This window comes from Meriones unguiculatus, chromosome 17 (assembly GCF_030254825.1).
Source record: "Meriones unguiculatus strain TT.TT164.6M chromosome 17, Bangor_MerUng_6.1, whole genome shotgun sequence".
NCBI classification, from domain to species: Eukaryota; Metazoa; Chordata; class Mammalia; order Rodentia; family Muridae; genus Meriones; species Meriones unguiculatus.
In genome coordinates, this window is record NC_083364.1 from 16,132,893 (window position 1) to 16,155,222 (window position 22,330).

Sequence of the window (22,330 nt, forward strand, 5' to 3'; positions counted from 1 at the left end):
CCCGTGATGTCAGAACGTCCAAGGGGTGGCAGCGGCAGCCGGGCGGGTCCCAACGCCTTTAAGAGGGACCTGAGTTGTTGCATCTGCGCTTTGCCTTACACACGAGGGAGCGCTCTCTCTCTCTCTCTCTCTCTCTCTCTCTCTCTCTCTCTCTCTCTCTCTCTCTCTCTCTCTCTCTCTCTCTCTCTCTCTTCCCCCCATGCTCGGTGTGCAGATTTGGGAAGCGCCCGCTCCTGCTATGGTAAGCCTTGACTCCCTGCTGGAACCGCCCCCAGCTCGCGTCTGTCCTAAGGCTCCGGCAGGGCCAGCTAGCCTGTGGGGTGACGAGCCTTCCACGGCTCGTGCGTGATCCTGGCGCAAGCCAGCGGCGAGTGTCCCCAGGGCTGCTGAATCCACAGCGCCCGAGGCAGCGGACCAGCCCGGCGGTCCCCGGCCGCGCGTGGGACCGGCAAACTCTGAATGCAGGCACGTTCACCCTCCTTCTTTCCGCTGCAGGGTCTGTGCGGTGGCGGGCTGCTCTGTGGTGACTCAGCAGAGCCCAGAGAGCCTGGCCCTGCCATCTGTCCTGGACACCCTTTTCTTGCTTGGTTTTGGGAGGAGGTCAGGGGTTGTGGCAGGGACCCACAGCACTTCCCTTTTACAGATCTTTTCTGCACACTCAGTGGAGGGGGAGGGAGGAATTGACTGAGGGCAAGGGCAGAAAGAGGCATAGGTTCCTCCCCTACTCTTCCTCTCTTGAGAGCTCAGATTATTCCGGATGCTTGGTAGCGGGAGGTTGTGGGGTGGTGCGCCCCCCGGGGCGAGGGTTGTCACGCATGCTCTGCAGTGACTAGAGTGGCGTGGGCCACCGTTGACTGGACTTCACGTGTTCAAAGTGAGCAGTCGTGGCCGAGCCTTTGCCTCCTAGGCTCTTTGTCCTGATTTAATTGCTCCTTGAGCACGGCCAATCCTGGGCCCTTGGGTCTTTTTGTCCTGCTGGAAGGAACGTGTCTTTCTTTTAGTGGACCTAGGCCCATGAGGAGCAGCACCTAGAAATGGCTATTTCTGTTAAACTTTCTTTTTCTCCCAAGTGAGAAATTTCTAATTCTCAAATTTCCCGCATTGTATGTGCACAGGGGTTCTTAATCTCGTTAACTCTCTTTCGTTCTGAAGCTTTTCCAGGTCTGTGGGCAGGCGTTGAAGTTCTGACCCACCTAGCCAACTCCTAACAGTTAGAGCTCCGCGTCTGGTCGAAGAACCATCCTTGGAGGCTTTTCCGTTCTTACTGTGGCTTGAAGCTCTTTTTTTCTGGGGTAGTTTCATCAGGTGGAAGTTAAAATCGGTGTGAGCTCTACCTCGGAACAGGGACTTAACTGAAAGCGGAGGGAGAACTTGTGGGTTTTCAAATGTGAGGCCGCTGAGCTCTGCGGAGCTCAGGAGGAGGAGGAGGACAGTCTGCCTTTCGGCCAGACACCCCTCGCCTGCTGCCCCTCACGGTCACTACTTTCTATTCAAACAGGGCCACCTCCCTCTGGGGGTAGACCTGTAATGACTCAGGTGTGGGTATTGTGTTGGATTTCGTTTAAACATTTACACTAATGGGAGGAGTGTAGTGTCACCCGTAGTGGGAATGATTGGTAGGAATAATCCAGCACTTGATCCCCCAAATCTGCCTCACGTTGAAAGGAAAGAAACATTCCGGACAATAGGAATAATGTGGCTATGTAGTGTGTTTACAGGCCTCGGACAAGAGTTACTCTGAGGGCCTGAGACACCTTTTCCAGGGGAACAGGCTTGTAAAGAGCCGGAACATGAGATCCACACCCCTCAGGAGTCTTTTCTGAACACGGGCATTGGCATGACCCAGGCTGACCTCATAATAACTTGGGAACCATTGCTAGGTCTGGCACGAAGTGTTGACAGAGACTGTCTAGGTGTGTGGCCTTTGATATTACGAATTGTTAGTTTTTGTGATCTGTTTGGCTGGTGTGTGTGGTGGCTTTTCAGGGTGAGCACACGTGAAAGTGAGAGGAACAGCTGTGACAACCAGGTTCTGGAACTGAACGGTTGATTGTTATAATTGCTCAGCAAGAACTTTTCCTTGGGCAGAGCCATCTTGCTTTCTCTCTGTTAACTTTCAAAACCCCGGGGAAGGCTGCTGCAGGCATCTTCATGATTGGACAGCTCTGTGTCGGATTCCGTTCTGTCTCTGGTGGCAGAGAACACGGTGTGGCCACAAGCATGATGCCAACGAGCAGTGTGCCATGGAGTCATCTCCTGGTCAGTCCGTCACAGGCTGTGTAGACCATGGTGAGTTAGCTCTCTACAGTGTGGTGCTTGGTAGAGTTCTCTGAGTGAAGTAAGTTAGAAGTCTTGAGGATTATATTTTAGAGTGCTCTGTCTTTGTCCAGTTAGTTACAGTTTTAAATCAATGCCTTCATCTTTTATGATGATCCTTGCCTGTAGAGGTGAGCCCACTGGCCAGAATGCAAAAGTGATCCTTCACCTCAAAAAAGACCAGGCAGAATGCGTAGAGGAGAGGAGGGTCAAGGAGGCTGTGACGACACAGTTAATAGACTATTCCCAGCATTCTCTGTATGAATATGGGCTTGGCAGCCTTCGAGCAGGCTGTTGTGTTGGCTTGTGGCCTTTGGCTATGCTGGTATGGAGTTCTCCACAACTCATTACGTCATTTGGTGACTTAGGTGGAGAAGGAAGGAGAGAAGGAGATCAGTAAAGAGGAGAAAGAGGAGAACGTAAGGATGATGAGGAGAAGCTTAAGACGGAAGATGTGGGAACAGATGAGGAGGACAGTGGCAAAGATAAGACAAAGAAAACCAAGGAGGTAAAGGAGAAATAGATTGATGAGGAAGAGTTAAATAAGACTGAGACCATTTGGACCAGAAACCCTACTGACATCCCTCAGGAGGAATATGGAGAATTCTATAATGACCTCACCAATAGTTGACCAGACCTCTTGGTTCATGTTATATAAATTGCAGGGGTCACAGAATATGCTGGAGGTGATAGGGAACAACTTTCCTCTGTTTGGTACCTGAAAATGGAAAGCCACGGAACCACATGAGTTGATTAGCTGTGGGCTTCTGATACAAGCCTGCGGTTGGCAGTGGTTTCACTTTCCCTTCGAGTGGGGATCTGGGTGGTAGCCATGACAGCTAGGATCTGGTGGGAGGGACACTTTGCTGCTAGCTTTAGAAGCTGACTTGGTAAAAATGCTGTTTTCTTTGGAGCTGCCTGTAGTTTCCACTCAGTCCCTAGGTCTTCAGGAGTGTGGCAGTGTTCCAGGGTCGGATGTTGGAGACTGGGACTTGAGACAATCTTGTCCTGATATTTTCTTCTGGGTTTTTTTTTTTTTCCAGCACCTCTCTGGGGAAGGCCACTTGGAATTCATGGCATTGCTCTTCATTTCCTGACAAGCTCTTTGACCTTGTTAAGACAAACCCACTAAAACCTGTGCATCTAAAGAAACTAAGCAAGAGAGAGGACCCTAACTAAAATGCCCAATCCCCATCCGGAAAGGCAAAGAGGATGGACATCAGAAGAAGAAGAAAACAGGAAACAACCTAGGAACCTACCACAGAGGGCCTCTGAAAGCCTCTGCCCTTCAGACTATCAAAGCAGATGCTGAGCCTGATGGCCAACCGTTGGGCAGGTGAACGGAATTTTAGGTAAGAACTGGGAAATAGTAAGAGCTGGAGAGGACAGGGTCTCCACAAGGAGAGCAACAGAACAAGAAAATTTGAACACAGGGAACTTCCAAGAGACTCATACTCCAACCAAGGACTATTCATGGAGATAACCTAGAACCCCTGCACAGATGTAGCCCAGGGCAGTTTAGTGTCTAAGTGGGTTACATAGTAATGTGAAGAGGGACTGCCTCTGACATAATCTGATTGGCCTGCTCTTTGATCACCTCCCTCTGCGGGGGGGAGCAGCCTTATCAGGCCACAGTAGAGGACAATACAGCCACTTTTGATGTGAACTGACAGACTAAGATCAGAAAGGAGAGGAGAACCTCCCCTATTAGTGGACTTGGGGAGTGGCATGCAAGCAGAGGGAGGAGGGAGGGTGGGATTGGGAGGGGAGGAGGGAGGGGCTTATGGGGGGATGCAGAATGAATAAAGTGTAATTGATGAAAAATTTAAAAAAAAAAAAGAACAAAGAGAGCAGCACCAAACTGCATGTCTGTCATGAGTTCAACATGGAGAGCTACAAGAAACTGATTGCCTCAGAAACAAAGGCTCTCCTCACCTACTGTCTGTAGTATAGGCAAACACTTACTTAACAGATCTTCAGCACACAGCTGAGACTGTCTTTAATCCGGATAATAACATTCTTATCTCCCCAAACCTGCTCTTGGCTGGGTTGCTTACATGTGGTCACCAGACCAGGTCTAATCCAACTGTCTTGGGCTTTCTGCTCTGGCTGATTGTTGTCTTTATCTGTGGCACGGTTGACTTCTAGGATATGTCGCTGAACAGCTCCAGGGAAATGCTCCAGCTGAGCAAGATCCTGAAAGTCATCAACAGAAGCATTCTGCGTTGTCAGAAGACAAAGAGAAGTGAAAGGAATTCTCGGAGGTGTTCACGAATTTCAAGGTAAGATAGACAAGTACTTTCTCTTCTAACCATTTTGTGTTTGGGTGTTACTTTCCATTTCACAATGGGACCTTTTTCTTTCCCTACACTTAAAGCTTGGAATCCATAAACACTCCACTAAGTGGCAGCACCTGTCCACGTTCCTCTGCTAACCCACCGCTCAGTCTGTGATAACATACCTGTCAGAGAACGTGTCTCACGTGAAGGAAACACAGAAGTCCATCTGCTCTAGGTCTGGTGTGTTCCAACTTGGCTCTGATCAAAGCTGCCTTGCAGCACGTAAAATGAAGGAAGGACAGACACAACAAGACCTGCTTTCAGTCACTGAGTCATAGTTTATAATGAATCCTTTAGGGGAGAGCCGACTCTACCTTTGTGGGGCGTGAGCGGAAGCCAGGCTCTGAAATGGTGTATGTGACTGAGTCTGCACGCAGCAGCTCACAGGGCTTCATGGAAAGAGCCTGGCCGCGGCGACTAAGGAGGGCCTGGAATGCCCAGAGAATGAGTGAGAGAAGAAAATGGATGAGAGCAAGGCAAAGTTTCAGAGTCTCTGCGATCTCATGAAGGAGCTCTTGGAGAAAAAGGTTGAGATGTTAAGTTTGTGTCAGAGATTCTCCCCTGAAAAACATACAGGCTGTCCCCGGAGCAATCACAGACTACTGTGTCTGGGAACTTTCTGGATGTTTCCTCTGGTCTCTTGATGAAGTAGGAACTTCAGCTTTTCTTTGCATATACATCATTACAGTGATTATCCCATCTAATATACAGGCATGAGAAAGGACTTGCTGTCTTGCCCAGGTTATTCATGAATCCCTGGACTCAAGCCACCATCCTGGAAACTCAGTATCCAGAGTAACTGGGGTAGTCGTCTGCCATTCTTTCTTTTTAATTATTTTTATTTTTATTAATTACAGTTTATTCACTTTATATGTACCTCCCTCCCTCTTCCCCTCCCAATTCCACCCTCCCTCTTCCCCACCCGTGTCCCTCTCCTAGTCCACTGATAGGTGAGGTCCTCCTCCCCTTCCCTCTGATCCTAGTCTATCAGATCTCATCAGGAGTGGCTGCATTGTCATCTTCTGTGGCCTGATAAGGCTGCTCCCCCCCCAGGTCAAGGGGATCAAAGAGCAGGCCAATCAGTTCATGTCAGAGACAGACCCTGTCCCCATTACTGTGGAACCCACTTGGACACTGAACTGCCATAGGCTACCTCTATGCAGGGGTTCCAGGTCATCTCCATGAGTGGTCCTTGGCTGGAGTATCAGTCTCAGAAAAGACCCCTGTGCCCAGACTTTTTTAATCTGTTGCTGTCCTTGTAGAACTCCTGTCTTCTCCAGGTCTTACTATCTCCCCCTACTTTTATAAGATTCCCTGCTCTCTGCCCAAAGTTTGGCTATGAGTCTCAGCATCTGCCTTGATACCCTGCAGGGTAGAGCCTTTCAGAGGCCCTCTGTGGTAGGCTCCTGTCCTGTTCCCTGTTTTCTCCCTCCTCCAATGTCCATCCTCTTTGCCTTTCTGAGTGGGGACTGATCATCCTAGCCAGAGTCCTCCTTCCTGATTAGTTTCCTTAGGTGTACAGATTTTAGTATGTTTATCCTATATTATATATCTAGTAGCCACTTATGAGTGAGTATATACCCTGTGTGTCTTTCTACTTCTGGGATAGCTCACTCAGGATGATCTTTCCAATTCCCACTATTTACCTGCAAATTTCATGATGTCCTTGTTTTTTTATTGCTGAGTAATATTCCATTGTGTAGATGTACCACAATTTCTGTATCCATTCCTCCACTGAGGGGCATCTGGGCTGTTTCCAGCTTCTGACTATTACAAATAAAGCTGCTACAAACATGGTTGAGCAAATATCCTTATTGTGTACTTGAGACTCTTTTGGATATATGCCTAGGAGTGGTATGGCTGGATCTTGAGGAAGTGCTGTTCCTAATTGTCTGAGATAGCGCCAGATTGATTTCCAAAGTGGTTGTATAAGTTTACATTCCCACCAGCAGTGGAGGAGCATTCCCCTTTCTCCACATCCTCTCCAGCATGTGTTGTCACTTGAGTTATTCATCTTAGCCATTCTGATGGGTGTAAGGTGATATCTCAGCCTCGTTTTGATTTGCATTTCCCTGATGATTAAGGACATTGAACATTTCTTTAAGTGTTTCTCTGCCATTCGATATTCTTCTATTGAGAATTCTTTGTTTAGCTCTGTTTAGCCCCATTTTTTAATTGGATTATTTGGTTTGTTGCTGTTTAACTTCTTGAGTTTTTTATATACACTATATATTAGCCCTCTGTCAGATATAGGGCTGGTGAAGATCCTTCCCCAATCTGTAGGCAGTCGTTTTGTTTTGACGACAGTGTCCTTTGCTTTATAGAAGCTTTTCAGTTTCATGAGGTCCCATTTATTGACTGTTGCTCTTAGAGCCTGTGCTGTTGGTGTTCGCTTTAGGAAGTTGTCTCCTGTACCAATGAGTTCAAGGCTCTTCCCCACTTTTTCTTCTAACAGGTTTAGTGTGTCTGGTTTTATATTGAGGTCTTTGATCTACTTGGACTTTACTTTTGTTCAGGGTGGTAAATATGGATCTGTTTGCATTTTTCTACATGTAGACATCCAGTTAGACCAGCACCATTTGTTGAAGATTTTTTCCATTGTACGGTTTTGGCATCTTTGTCAAAAACCAGGTGTCCCTAAGTGTGTGGGTTTATTTCAGGGTCTTCTGTCTGATTCCATTGATCCACCATTCTGTTTCTATGCCAGTACCATGCAGTTTTTAGTATTGTTGCTCTATAGTATAGCTTGAGATCAGGGATGGAGATACCTCCAGAAGATCTTTTATTGTACAGGATGGTTTTAGTTGGTCTGGGTTTAAAAAAAAAAACCCAGAGTAATGCTTAGCATATTTACACAGCACTGCCAGGACTACATGTACATCATGTGAGACCCTGTGTCCAAACAAAACAAAACAAAAAATAAATAAATAAATAAATAAACCTTTTTAATTATCCACAGGCGACAGTCTCATTAGGCTTGTGTCTTCTCCCTGCTGCATTGGGACAAGCAGCTATAGCTAGACAGCCAACCTGAAACAGATGATGAAGACCCAGTTACTTCCAGACAGCTCTACAGTGGGACGCATGACGGTCACCAACACCCAGAGGCCAGTCATGCCCACCCCATCGTGGAGACTTCAGCAGCAAAATAAAGAAGATGCAGTTTTATACAGTCTGGCTCTCCTTGTAAAGTAACACTCGGGGCACTGTGAGCTTCTCCTGGGTTGTGTTGGGAGATGATGACAAGGCTCTTGTCCTCTCTCTTGAACTCAGGGTGCCACCCTTTGAGCCCCCTTCATCCAGTCAAGATGCATGGTCAATTCATTGCTGCAGATTAGTCAAGTAAGAGCACTAGGTGACATTTCCAAGTATGAAACTTGTTCAAGGAACACAGAGTCCCTAACGGGGCTGGGAAGATTTGCTCCCTTCTGAAACTGTACCATTTTTACTCCCAAGGGAAGCCACATCAGGGCCAGTAAACACTACTGCTCTTCCCAAGATGGTTTCCGGCAGTCCTGAGGAGCGGGTGATAAAGGTGGGGACATGCAGAGGCCTAGTTCTGGCCAGCTAAGACAAGAGTTCAGAGATGGGGCTTGCATCCTGTATATCTTAATTACTTCTGCAAACCAGCCCTACTGCTGTGTGAGAACCAGCATAATTGGAAAGGTGAGTGGGGCTTCTACAACAAAAGAGGCTGCCTCTGAGGCTCCAGTGCTCTCCTTGGTTCTCTGACACTGAGGAAACATTTCGCCCTTGAGCCAGGAACTCTGGGAAGCTATAGAAGACCAGAGTGAGGAGAGCAGTAATTAGGTTTCAGCACTTCGGCCCCTCTGCCCTTCTGAGGGGACTGTACCAGAGAAGTGCCCAGTGGCCTCCCTGCTCCCTCTGCTGCAGCCCCTGAAGCAGGTCAGGAGAGAATCTGCTGAGTCTCTGTCAGGCGAGACATAATCTCTTTCCTTCCCAGGAGCAGCACTTCCTGGAGCCGCATAGACTGTCTCTGTTCCCTCCAGCTGAGCTGTCAGGAGGCCACAGGCTTGCCCCCTTCCAGCTCCAGAGCTCCACAGCACTGCATTACCTCAGTGCAAGGCTTCTGAAGCTCCCTGGGGCAGCCAGGCCACAGGATGACTCCCCGTCAACACTGGCTCCCAAGAGCATCCTACAGGTTGGAAGTTAAGAGACACCAACAAACACACACACACATACACACACACACACTGCCTCCCTAAGCCTCCCCATCCCTCCATCTCCAAGCCTCCATCGCACAAGTGGAGAGGGGACTAGGAATGCATGCTCCCTCAGCTCCCCCCACTGCCCTGCTTGAGCAGCCTAGGTACTGCTGAAGCTGTTTCCAGACTTATTCTCATGCCTGCATGGCCCTCATGCTTGAGTTCCCTGGGCACAGTTTTCATTGCATTGCAACAATGCACACTAGGCCTGATTCCCAGTGGGAACCCCAATAATGATGCTGTCCTCAGCACCAGCCTGCTTGGTCACAGCCATCAGTGCTCAGGATCCCAGACACAGTGACTACCATTGGTGCGTTCTGGGGCAGACTTGTGAGTATCTGAGGCCCAAGAACTCCGCCTTAGGTTAGTTTTTCCATTTTCTAACAGTGATGTCTCCTTCCCCCCTTTGGGTGGGTCAGTGATTAGGCTCATCATGACCATGAAAGGCTCTGAATGACCTGCTACATCTCAACCTCAACCATTCACCCAACCTTCCAGGGACCTGGTGGCCTGATTTAAGTGCTTCTTCTGATGCTCTGTCCCTTGTTTTGCTCATCCTATGGCCTGAAGCTTCCCTGAGCCACCCAAAGAATGATTCTCCACCCATTTCACTCTCCTGCTTCCTGCTGTTTTTTTTTTTTTTTCCTTCTCAGCATGGGTTACAACTTATAACCCTGCATTTAGGTGTTCATGGTTTTGTTTGTTTATTTATTTGCTACCTTACATCTTAATAGAAACCCGCCCTCTTTGCTCTCCTCCCAGTCCCTCCCTTTTCCCTCCCTTCTCTCTTAGTCCCTCTCCTTTCTTCTCAGGGAAGAGGAGACTTCCATGGGCATCATCTTGCCTTGGCATATCAAGTAGGACTGGTGCATCCTCTTGAGGCTACACAAGGCATCCCAGTTAGGGGGATAGGGTCCAAAGACAGGCAACAGAGTCAGAGGCAGCCCCTGCTCCCACTGTTGGAGGTCCCACATGAGGACCAAGCTGCACATCTCTTACATATGTCTGGGAAACACTCCTCCATTGCTGGTGGTAGTGCAAACTTGTACAGCCACTTGGAAATCAGTCTGGTGATTTCTCAGAAAATTGGGAATAGTTCTATATCAAGATCATGCTGTACCACTCCTAGTCATATACCCAAAGGATGCTCCACCATGCCACAAGGACACTTGGTCAACTATGTTCATAACAGCTTTGTAACAGCTAGAAACTGGAAACAACTTAGACATCCCTCAACTGAAGAATGGATAAAGAAAATGTGGTACGTCCACACAATGGAATACTACTCGGGTATTAAAAACAAAGATCATGAAATTTGTAGGCAAATAGATGGAACTAGGAAAAAAAATCATCCTGAGTCAGGTAACCCAGACCCAGAAAGACGAACATGGTATGTATTCACTTAAAAGTGAATATTAGCCATATGGTATATGATTGCCATCCTACAATCCACAGACCCAAAGAAGCTAAATAACAAGGTGGGCCCAAGGGAGGGCACTTGGATCTCACTCAGAAGGGAAAATAAAATAAACATCTGAGGTAGATATTATAGGCACTCAAAATTTTTTAACTTTTATTTGGGGTCTCCTAATGCTTCTACCTCCCTTCCACCTCCCCAACCCTAGGCAGAAGAGAAAGAAGGTTAGAAGAGACAGGGGACGTAGACCTCTTTAGATTCAGTTCTGGTTGGGTAGGGTTGTTGGGTTCTTTAGGAAGATACCAGTCTCAGTCATCAGGATAGCTAGCAGTCCAGCTGCAACAAATAGCAAACAGCAGGACGAACAAGCAGCCTTCTTCCTCCTCTGTCCAACTGAAGCGTTCTCGCTTTCTCCCTCTGTCTTCCTCTCTCTCTCTCCCTTTCCCTTCTCTCTCTCTCTTTCTCTCTCTCTCTCCCTCCCCCTCTCTCTTTTCCCCTCTCTGTATATGTGCCCCTCTCTCTTTCCTTGCCTCCCCCTTTGAAGCATGTTTAGGCTCCTTGGGACAGACCAGCTTAGGAAAGTGGTTGAGAGGTAAGAAGGAATCCTGTTCTTCCCAACGGCTTTCTATGGGTAGAGAGCTGAGGCAGGACCTCCTGCAGCTCTGGCTGACCTTGAACTTGCTATGTAAATTGGAAGACCTTGGATTTTCAATCCTCTTGCCTGTTTCCCAGGCACTAGAAGAACAGGTACATGCCAGTCTGTGAGGTACTGGGACCTGAACCCAGGGCCTCTTCCATGTTGGCAAGCACCCTGCCAGCTACAGAAGTAAACTCTTTGCCTTGTTGAAACACTGACCCATCCAAAGGGGGAAGAAGACATCACTGTTAGAAAATGGAAAAACCTAAGGCGTAGTTCTTGGGCCTCAGATACTCACAAGTCTGACCCATAAAGCAGCAATGGTAGTCACTGTGTCTGGGCTCCTGAGCACTGATGGCTGTGGCCAAGCAGGCTGGCAAAAAAGGGAGGACATCATGATAGGGGTTCCCTGTGGTAACCAGGCCTATTCTGCATCCTTGGCATGCAATGGGCGCTGTGCCAGAGAACCCAAGGATGAAGGCTACGGGGGTGGGGGGATGAGAATAAGGCTGGAAGCCTGTTCTACCTCAGAGCAGCCCACTAGCCCACTGTTCAAGCTGGGCAGTGCGGGGAGCTGAGGGAGCATGCATTCCTAGTCCCCCCACCACCATCATCTGTGCTGTAGAATATAGACTCTCACGCCTACGTTCAAACATTCATGATGCATGGACTATGTGCTGCTGAGAGGAGCACCCAAATACGAAAGAATACACATTCTTCTCAGCACCTCACCGAACCTTCTCCAAACTGACCGTATGCTCAGTCACAAAGAAAGCCTCAACAGATTCAAGAAGATTGAAATAACCCCTTGTATCTTACCAGACCACCATGGATTAAAGCTGGAACTCAACAACAACAGAAACAACAGAAAGCCTACATGGAAACTGAACAACTCCCTACTCAATGACCACTGGGTCAGAGAAGAAAGAAAGAAAGAAATTTAAAACTTTCTAGAATTCAATGAAAATTAAGGCACAACATACCCAAACTTATGGGACACAATGAAAGTAGGGGAAAATTCATAGCACTAAGTGCCTTCATTTAAAAAAAAAAAAAAAACCTGGAGGGTTCTCATTCTAGCAATTTAAAAGCACACCTAAAAGCTCTAGAATAAAAAGAAGCATACAGACCCAAGAACCGTGGACAACCAGAAATAATCAAACTCAATGCTGAAATCAACAGCTTAGAAACAGCAAGCTTAGATATGAAAGACTTTCAGATCATTGTTTGTGTAGTAGCAGAAGTTGTTACCATTGAAAATCGAGCACGGGTAGAATTTAGAACCAAACATGATGGACGGAAGAAGCCAGCACAAACACATGATCCTTACACACGAGGGAGTCAAATCAGCAACTTGAAATAGTCTCAGATGTTGAGGCATGGGAATGACTGAAAGGTGTATGAAAGTCCAATGCTGCCTGAAGAGAAAGAGTTTGGGAAGGTGCAGTGTTTGTGGACCCTTGTATGTTAGAAGGGGGACAGGTGGAGAGGAGAGAACACTTTAATAAGTGACCCAAAGGTTAACTTCTTTGATTCCCATACAAGAAGTCCAGCTACACCAGGGGTACATTCTTGTATGTGAATCGTGGAGGTGGAGCTCTAATACTTTATTGAACAAGCATTGTTTTTAAGTCCCGTCTTTCGTAAACCAAATCCAGTGATCAGACAGCCCAGAGATAGATTCTGAGCTCTGGCCATCAAGCCAGCCCATAACAAGCAGCATGGTGGCTGCTTGTAGCCATGGTGGCTGGCAGCTGGTAGGGGCAGAGAAAGCAAACCACAGAAAGCTCACACCTTCAAAGAACGGTCAGAAACAAAACATGAAGTGGCCTTCATCGTTCATACATTCAGCTGAGCCTGAACGATTTCTGTCTTGGCTCCCATGTTTACAATGAAATGTATGGATTGACCAGAAAACACAGACACATACACACACACACACACACACACACACACACACACACACACAAACCAATGAATTTTTTTTCAAACAACCAGAATCAGGTGGGTGGGCTACATCTTGCCTTTTTCTCTCGATGGGAGTGAAAGGGTTTTGTAGTTGGATGAGAGAGGAGTAGTGTTTGGCTATAGAGGGGTGGTAGGAGTGCCATACCCTGGAGGTCCACCTGAGGAATTGGTAAGTTAAAAGGTGTGCAAGATTGTGTGGTTTGGAGGGGAAGGAGGATAGGGATGGCTGGAAAACTTGAGGTCGAGCCTAGTGGATGTGATGCCTCCCTAATAGTGCAAGAACTGCTGGAAGCTGACACATGTATACCACCACTCATGGTGCACGAACTTTGGAAAGCTCTTGCCTATAACCCAGCAAATCTGGTGTTTGCACTGTGGGGAGTTCATGCCAGTAACTCAACAATCATCATGAATTCGAGCACCTGTTGTTTATGAAATGTGGCAGCCAGACGCGTTGGCTCACCCCCTGTAATCCTAGCACTCAGGGAGGTAGAGGATCTCTGTAAGTTTGAGGCCTACAAAGCAAGTCTAGGACAGCTAAGGCTACACAGAGAAACCCTATCTCGAAGAAGAAGAAGAACAAGAACAAGAAGAACAAGAAGAAGAACAAGAAGAACAAGAACAAGAACAAGAACAAGAACAAGAACAAGAAAACAGAGAGAGAAGGAAAGAAAAGATGCGTGTAACCCGCACCTGTAACCCAGCACCCATGAGGCATGCACTGCAGGACGCTCACGCCTATAGCCCTGCATTCATGTTGCAAGTACTGTGGTGGCCCAGTGGCTGTCACTCAGAAGCCATGGTTTCTATGGTTCTCCTATAGTAAGCGGAAATCCAGCCTTAGTGTGGCATTCACGGCACATGTGCTGTGTGGGACGGACACCAGTCTGTCAGCACATATGGCACCTGTCCTGTGGACTCTCACGCCTACGTTCAAACATTCATGATGCATACACTATGGGCTGCTGAGAGGAGCATCCAAAAAGAAACACGGTTTTTGTACCGTGGGACGGCTACGCCTGTAACCTGGCATGTGTGTTCCGTGACCTGCGGGGTCCTGTGGTTTTAGCCAACCACTCATGGTGCGTGTGCTGTGGGGGGTAAGGTTACGCTCATAAGCCAGCATTCACTGTGAATGTACTGTGTGAGAGTCAACCCAGTAACCCAGTAGCTACGCTGCCTTGTACTGTGGGCACCTCACGCCGATAACCTGGAACTCACTGTAAACGTCCTATCCAGGAAGTGTTCAGTCCTGTAAGTCAGCATTCATATTTTGTGTATTCTGATGCCCTTGTGGCTGCAATTCAGCGTTCATGGGGCGTGGGGCAGCAAGAGCAGGAAACGCTGGTTCTCAGTGACCAGGTTCTCAGTTACCAGCGGCACTCTTTTGCTTTCCAAGCCCTTCAACCTTTACCCACAAACTTTCTGGTTGCACAGTCCTTTCCAAAGTGAGAGAACTGAGCAAAGCTTCTGATTTTTCAGCTCTCCTCCCACCTTTTATTTTTTAAACAAAGCAAAGCCAGAATGCCCCCCATGGGAGCAAAGTGGGAGAGAAAGTAGCAGTAGCGGCAGCAGATGCCATTTTGCTGACCTCCTGAAACAGTATTTTTATCCCTTTGTAACCTGCTGTATCCTCTACAGCATTAGAAACCAAGTTTCCTATTATGCCTAGCCATGTCTAGGCACCATTTGTAGGCTTTGATTTTTTTTTTAACCTACTTTACTTGGGGTTCCCAAAATGCCTCTACCTTCTTTCAAACCCCCAACCCTAGGTAGGAGAAAAGGTTAGTGGGGCCAGGGGATGTAGGCTGAGTTCTTTGGGGTGATTCCACTCTTCATCATCAGGAATCTAGAAATCCAGCCAAACAGCAACCAGCAACCAGCAACCAGCAACCAGCAGCAGCCTGTGCGAAGGGTTCTCTGGAGCATTTCTCTCTAGAAGCTTCTCAAAATGATCTCTCTCTCTCTGGACTCCTAGTGATACCCTCTCAGAGTCCACACTAGGATGTTTTCCAGCTGGCAAAAACCACGCCGCCACCCACCCACCCAGGAGGCAGTTTCCAGCTGACAAAGATCACCTGCCCTCTCATGAGGCTGTTATCAGCTTTGGATTAACTAAAAATATTCCCACACTAGGGATTACAACAAAAACATATTTACATAACATAACTGAGTTTTTAAAGAAACGAAAACTTCCACTACACATGCTAGTATATATAAGTGACTCTAAAAATTCCATCCAAGAACTCTTAGAGCTGATAAACACTTTTAGCAAAGTAACTGGGTATAAAATTAACTCACGAAAATCAGTAGCCCTCCTATCTACAAATGACAAATTGCTTTCACAATTTCACAAAGAAAGAAATTGCTTTCACAATAGCCTCAAATAATATAAAATACCTTGTGTTAACTCTAAGAAAGCAAGTAAAAGACTTGCATGATAAAAATGTCAAGTCTTGTCAGGCATGGCAAAGCACACCTTTAATCCCAGCACTCTGGGAGGGAAAGGCAGGCCTTCTGTGAGTTCCAGGCCAGCCTGGTCTACAAAGTGAGTCCAAGTAGCCAAGGCTACACAGAGAAATCCTGTCTCAAAAAAAAAAGCAAAAAACTGTCAAGTCTTGCCAGTTGGAGGCAGAGGCAGGCAGATAGGCAGATCTCTGTGAGGTTGAGGCCAGCTTGGTCTACAGAGTGAGTTCCAGGACAATCAGGGTTACACAGAGAAACCCTGTCTTGAAAAACCAAAAAAAAAAGGAGTGGGGGAAGTAGGACGTATCATTAATTCCAGCACTCAGGAGGCAGAGGCAGGACGAGGTCTCAGTTCAAGGCCAGCCTGGTCTACAAAGCCAGTTCAAAGGCTGCATAGAAACACTGTCTTGAAAGAAAAAAAAATTAATTGAAGCTATCAGAAGATCTCCCATGCTCATGGATAGGTAGCTAACATAGTAAAAAAAAAAAAAAAAAAATGACCACCCTACCAAAAGCAACCTACAAAATCAACGCAGCCCCAATTCAAATTATAACACAATTCTTTACAGAACTTGAGAGGACAACTCTCAATTTCATCTGGAAAAGAAGAAAGAGGATAGCCCAACAATCCTGAACAATAAAGCAGCTGCTGGCGGTCACATTGTTCCTTCTCTCAATTGTATGGCATAGCTATCATAATAAAAACCACATGGTACTGGCACAAAAAGAGACGTATCTATCAACAGAGTTGAACTAAAGACCCGGACATAAATGGATACACATATGGAAACCTGGTTTTTGGTAAAGAAATCAGAATCACGAAGTAAAAATGACAGCAACCTCAACAAATGATGCTGGTCAAACTGGACGTCTGCATGTAGAATGCAGATAGACCCATACCTCTCACCTACCCAAAACTCAAGTACAAGTAGATCCAGGATCTCAACATAACATGAGCTACACTGAACCTGATGGAGGAGGAAGTGGAAGTTAGCCTTGAGCTCCCCGGCACAAGAGACAACTTCCTGAACATAACACCATTCACACAGGCATTCAGATGAACAATTAACACATGGGAAATGGAAAAGCTTCTGTAAAGCGAAAGACGCCATCGCTTGTACAAAGTGATAGCCTGCAGACTAGGAAAAGACTTTTTACCAGCTTCATATCCAATATAGGTCTAATATTCAAAATATATAAAGAACTAGATATCAAAAAACCAAATAATCCAAATAAAATGAGATACAAAGACAGATGTAGCGGTGCAAACCTTTAATCCCAGAATTTGGGAGGCAGAGGCAGGCAGATAGGCAGATCTCTGTGAGGTTGAGGCCAGCTTGGTCTACAGAGTGAGTTCCAGGACAATCAGGGTTACACAGAGAAACCCTGTCTTGAAAAACCAAAAAAAAAAGGAATGGGGGATAAATTTTTAATAGAGGAATTTCAAATGGCTGAGAAACACTTAAACAAACGTTCAGTATTCTTAGTCGTCAGAGAAAGGCAAATCAAACCTACTTTCAGATTCCATCTTAAACCTGTCAAAAAAGCTGAAACCAGTAAGTGACAGCTTATTGAAATGCACACCTGAGACAGCTCATGCTGTCGAAGATGTGGAGCAAGGGGGTACTCCCCCATGCTTGTGGTAGCGTTGCCTTGTACGGTCACTATGGAAACCAGCATGGCAGTTGCTCAGAAAGCGGGAAATTGATCTCCCTCAAGATCCAGTTACACCACTCTTGGGCGTATACCCAAAGCATGCGTATACTCCTACATACATACATACATCCTACCACAAGGACACTTACTCAACCATGTTCCTTGCTGCTCTATTAATAATAGCCGGAAATTGGAAACAACCTAGATATTCCTCAACTGAAGAGTGGATAAAGAAAATGTGGTACATTTGCAAAATGGAGTATTAAAAAAAAAGACATCATGAAATTCGCAGACAAATGGATTAAACTAGAAAAAAAAAAACATCCTAGGCTGGAGATGGCTCAGAGGTTAAGAACACTGCCTGTTCTTCCATAGGTCCTGAGTTCAATTCCCAGCAACCACCCGGTGGCTCACAACCATCTATAGTAAGATCTGGTGCCCTCTTCTGGTGCACAGGCACACAAGCAGGCAGAATGCTGTATAAATAATAAATAAATGGGTCTTTAGAAAAAAATCCTGAGTGAGATAACACAGACCCAGAAAGAGAAATATAATATATATTTGCTTATAGGTGGATATTATCCGTTAAATAGATGATAACAAAGCTACTATTTATAGACCCAGAGATTTTTGGCATAGTGGGATCATGGGAACACATGGATCTCCTTGGGAAGGGAAAATAGAATAGATTTTATGGGTGGACTGGGGGAAGCTGAAACAAGAACGGGAGGCACAGTTGTGGGGTGATGAAAGGAATTCAGGAATAGACAGCGAGGATTAAGGGCAAATTGAGGGGTACTATGGAAACAATGGAAACTCCCTAAAATAAATGAAGGCAATCCTCATGAAGTCTCTAAATAATAAGGGAGACAGAGTCCCAACTGGCCATCTCTTGTCAACAAATGAAGCTTCTAGTACTGGGACTGGGTTACTTTCAATTGAGCTATTGCCCAAAAGGGCCCCATGGAAATTCCCAAACAACCCAGCCTGTTACCAAGACTATGGATTGCTCTCCACAAACTGACAGCAAAGACAACAGGGTGCAATTTGCTGAACACTGAGAGTTCCAGCTGGTAGCTACATAAAACCTTCCCCCCTACATTCTCATGGAGGAAGGTGTAGGAAGGTACCCGGCAGGTTCCCAAAATAGAAATGTAAATACCAACCCAGCCGTGAAACCTCTGATCTACAATGGTGTCCTGACTGCAAAGTATGCTTGGACAGTGGTGGCACAAAATAGTGGGAGTAATCAACCAGTGTCTCAGCTGGAAGGCCCACTCCATGAGATGGAACCTAACCTAACACTGCTTCAGTGACCAAGCACCAGAGACTAGAGAGCCCAGAGACTTAGTGCAAAACCAAATACCATTGGTCTTTTAAAATTAAAAAAAAAAAGTGATAAAATGACACCTAATAGTGTTCTGCTATAATCATAGATCTGTGTCTTATTCAGCCATCATCAGAGAAGCTTGCTCCTGCAGCAGATAGGAACAAATATAAACCCCCCAAAATGGAGAAATGGAGAGAGAGAGAGAGAGATCATGGAAAACACAGCTTTAATCCCTCTACTCAGAGTTCAGGGAATCCATGGAAGAGGACTTGAAATGGGTTTGGGAACCAAAGGACTCTAGGAAAACAAGGCCCTCTAAGTCAGCTGAGCAAGGCTTATATGAGCTCACAGAGACTGAACAGCAAGCACAGATCTCACACAGGACTTCACCAGGTAATATTTTAACATATATTACAGCTCTCAATTTATTTTTATAGGATTCCTGAGTGTATGAAAAAGTGGGTCTCTGATCCCTATTCCTTCTCCTGGGCTCATTTCCTTCTGTTGTTTTGTCTTGTCCAACATTGATGTGATGTTTTCTTTCTTTGTTTGTTTGTTTGTTCTATATTGTTATGTTTTATTTTGTTGTGTTCTGTTATTTCTCAGAAGCCTGTTCTTTTCTAACGAGAGACAGAAAGTGAATGAATCAGGATGGAAAAGGAGGTGGAAGGAACTGTGAGAGTTTGGGGGGACTATAATCAGGATATATTGTATAAGAAAAGAATCTGTATTCTACAAAAGGAGAAAAATCTTAAAAAAAAAAAAAAAAACAACCTAGTTCCGTTAGGAACCTTTCATACATTGAGTGTGAGACTAGAGGGATAGGAATTGCCTTTTCTGGCTGGCTGCCTTTGGGGTATACACTCCTCCCTACAGAAATAAATATCTTCAGTCTTCTAAAACTGCATTAGATGGGCAAAGTGTAAGGATTTTTAACACCCTGTATACTTTCTCTTCTGCCTTTGTTTACAAAGAAGCTTTTTCCACACAATATCATTAATACCTTGCTGATAAAAGGGGGAGAGAAAGTCCAAGGGAACAAAAGGTTTGCTTGAAATGTAACAGAAGAAAGCTTGGTGGGTAGAAGTATATTTACATCCAGGTGTGATGAGAACTGAAAGGCAGAGGCAGGCGGATCTCCCTGACTTTGAGGCCAGCTTGATCTATGTATCAAGTTCTAAGACAGCCAGGGTTACCTAGAAAGACCCTGTCACAAACAAGCAAAAGAAAAACTATGTTTACTGGTAACCTTCAAACTACTACAATCTTCCAGGTGTGTGATTTAGATTCAGCTCTTTTTAGGGAGATGAAACAAGAAACAATAACGAGGTCAGAGAAAGAGAACTGTTGAGAAGGAAGTAAGAATGGGGTCATAATTTTTGGTGAAAATGATTAAAAACAAAAAAGAATACTTTAAAAAAGGATGTGTTTATGATGAAATAATATTTTTGTCATAAGAATAAAGGTTAAAAGGTGAGGACAGGACAGAGGCAGAGAAGGTCTGAGTAAGTTGTGCACAGTTTGAGGGTGGGGCAGATCTTAATGGTGGTACATAAGCAAAAGTTATTCATCTTTCTGAGGTTATGCTATCAACCTGTGGTAACATCTTGAATTGTCCTAAAAGAAGAGCAATGTGTGTAGCTGATCTTTGCTACTTCATGGGTTTTTTCCCTCCCTTTATACCCCCACCCAATTTCACCCCCTATCACTATATAGGAGAGAAACAAGGATAAAAAGAAAAGAAATGAGATCCTGAATAAAGTCAGGGGTCAGAAAGGGGGCGACATTGTTGCTAGAGCACTTCCTGCTGATTAGGAGCACTGAGTTCCTTGGGGCAAGTTTCATCTTCACTGTCAGGATATCTAACTTCTTCTTGTTGTTTCTTCTCTGTACATGACTACTTGGCAAACCATGACAAACAACAAACAACAGACAACCAACAACTCACCCCATCTCTTAGGGCCCTGGTATTTATATGCCCTCTAAGAAATCCCAAGATTCCAAATGCCACACAACTGCAGAAACTATCTGGCAAGATCACACCCCTGCCACAGCACGAGGCAAATCATAGCCACCTGCTGCAAAGCAGCCCCTTATCCCCACACCTGATATTAAAATGAAAACATATTCTTATAATATTTCTGTGGATTTTTTATTTTTTTTCTTTTATTTGCATTAGTGTTCTGCCCCCATGTATGTCTGTGTGAGGGTGTAAAATGGTCTGGAACTGGAATTACACAGTTGTGAATTACACCCATGTGGGTGTTGGGTCCTGTGGAAGGGCAACTGGTGCTCTCAACTGCTGAGACATCTCTCTAGCAGGTTTGTTTTTTTGGTTTGTTTTTTTTTTTTTTTTTTGTAAGAATTTTTAAGAAAGCAAACTAACAAATTCTCACTGTATTTCCTCCTTTTGTTTTAAGCCATTAATTATGCTGTCTACAGCAGGAAATTATAAACAGACATTTTCAATGAAATAAGCACTTTTTGGATCAGTGGCCAGGGTTTTCAGGAGACTCCTGCTCAGTTCTAGTCCTTACCAGTTTTGTTGGTATCCACAGTGTTTATTTCCTGTGGGAATATAAGCAAATCTGCATCCGCAATGCAAAAACTTTCTCAGGTTTCCGTTCCGATGTTAACACCTCCTTATAGTATACAGGTTGATGTAACTCCACAGCTAGCTAGCCCAGTGTCTCTCAGCTGCTGTTTTTCCTTTCTCACTAACATTCAGACATCTCAGAGTTAACGGAGCACTATTGCGTCTATCTCTGACATGTTTTATTTTCTCTGTTGCGTGTTACTCCTTGACTGAAATAGCTTGGAGTTTTTGCTGTAGGACCTCAGGCTAGGTCCCCCACGTACATTTCCTGATGGTAAGAAATTCCCTCGAATGTCTTTGTGGGACCTGCACTCATTGGTCAACTGGCAACCGCTACCACATCACCGGCACATCCCTAGAAGCCAGGCCTTCTTTCTGGCTTATATTTAGAAAAGTCATTGCCCTGGAGGACGCCTTGTTCACCATTTTGTTGCAAATGACCATATTTCCCACAGTTAAAGCAGGGAGCATTTTGAGATCTGAGACCCTTAACAGCTTGGTCACGGTCTCTGTAAATGACCACATTTCCCACAATTGAAGCCCTGGGCATTTTGATATCGGAAATTTCTAGCTATAGCTCGAGCTATGATATTAGCATAATACACATTAGAACCAGTATTGGTTGTATCCCTTATCCACTCATCCATGGGTGCTACCCATGCCTTTAGTGGCATTTATTTACCCATAATAACTTTTTTTTACATTTGGTATTTGCATTTTCATACTCCAAGATCTCTACTGACACCTGCTTCGCATCAGGATCTGATATGACTTTGTTCACAACTGAGACTAATCTTAAAAAAAAAAAAAAGAAAGAAAGAAAGAAAATCAGTGATGGCTTCTCCAGAGCCATCTTTGTAAATAAAGTAGATTTTTATCCTAGGCTCCTCAACTTAGTCACAACCTGTTAAAGCCATGATGCACCATTGTTCTAGAATAGCATCATCAAATTGAATCTGTTCTTGTGTGTCAGGGTACTTCCCTTCACCCAGCAACTGATCTTTTACTGTGTTCATTCCGCTCGCTCTGTTTCACTGTTCAGTGTTTGTGGCTTCTTCCTTCCACCATGTTAACCATTGCAACTGTGGACCAGCCTCTAGTACAGCTGTCACCAATCCCTTCCAGGCTTGGGGAACAGTTCTATTCTGAATAGCCCAGTTATGTAGAATTTGTTTCACATAAGGTGAGTGCATCCCATAAGAAATCATGGCCTTTTTTAAATGCCTTAGTTCTAGCATTTCTACTGAATGCCATCCTATCTCATTATAAGCTTGTTCCACCCCACTAGCAGGCATACGCTGTATGACCACTGGGAAATATGCTTATTTTGTAACCCAGGGACACCTCTCCTCCTACTCTGGTGGCACAGCTCGTTCAAG

At 45.4% G+C, this 22,330-nt stretch overlaps 1 long non-coding RNA gene across 3 annotated transcripts; it reads left to right on the forward strand.

Annotated features, from left to right (window-relative positions):
- Positions 1-38: 38 nt before the first annotated feature.
- Positions 39-7,836, forward strand: LOC132648749 (uncharacterized). Of its 3 annotated transcripts, none has more exons than XR_009587144.1 (4): positions 39-241; positions 3,360-3,668; positions 4,465-4,598; positions 7,615-7,836. It is a non-coding gene; the product is annotated as an uncharacterized LOC132648749 (long non-coding RNA). The 3 variants fall into 3 exon arrangements; XR_009587143.1 differs by lacking the exon at positions 7,615-7,836 and adding an exon at positions 4,694-6,451; XR_009587145.1 differs by lacking the exons at positions 39-241; positions 7,615-7,836 and adding exons at positions 519-2,289; positions 4,694-6,451.
- The last annotated feature ends 14,494 nt before the right edge of the window (positions 7,837-22,330 follow it).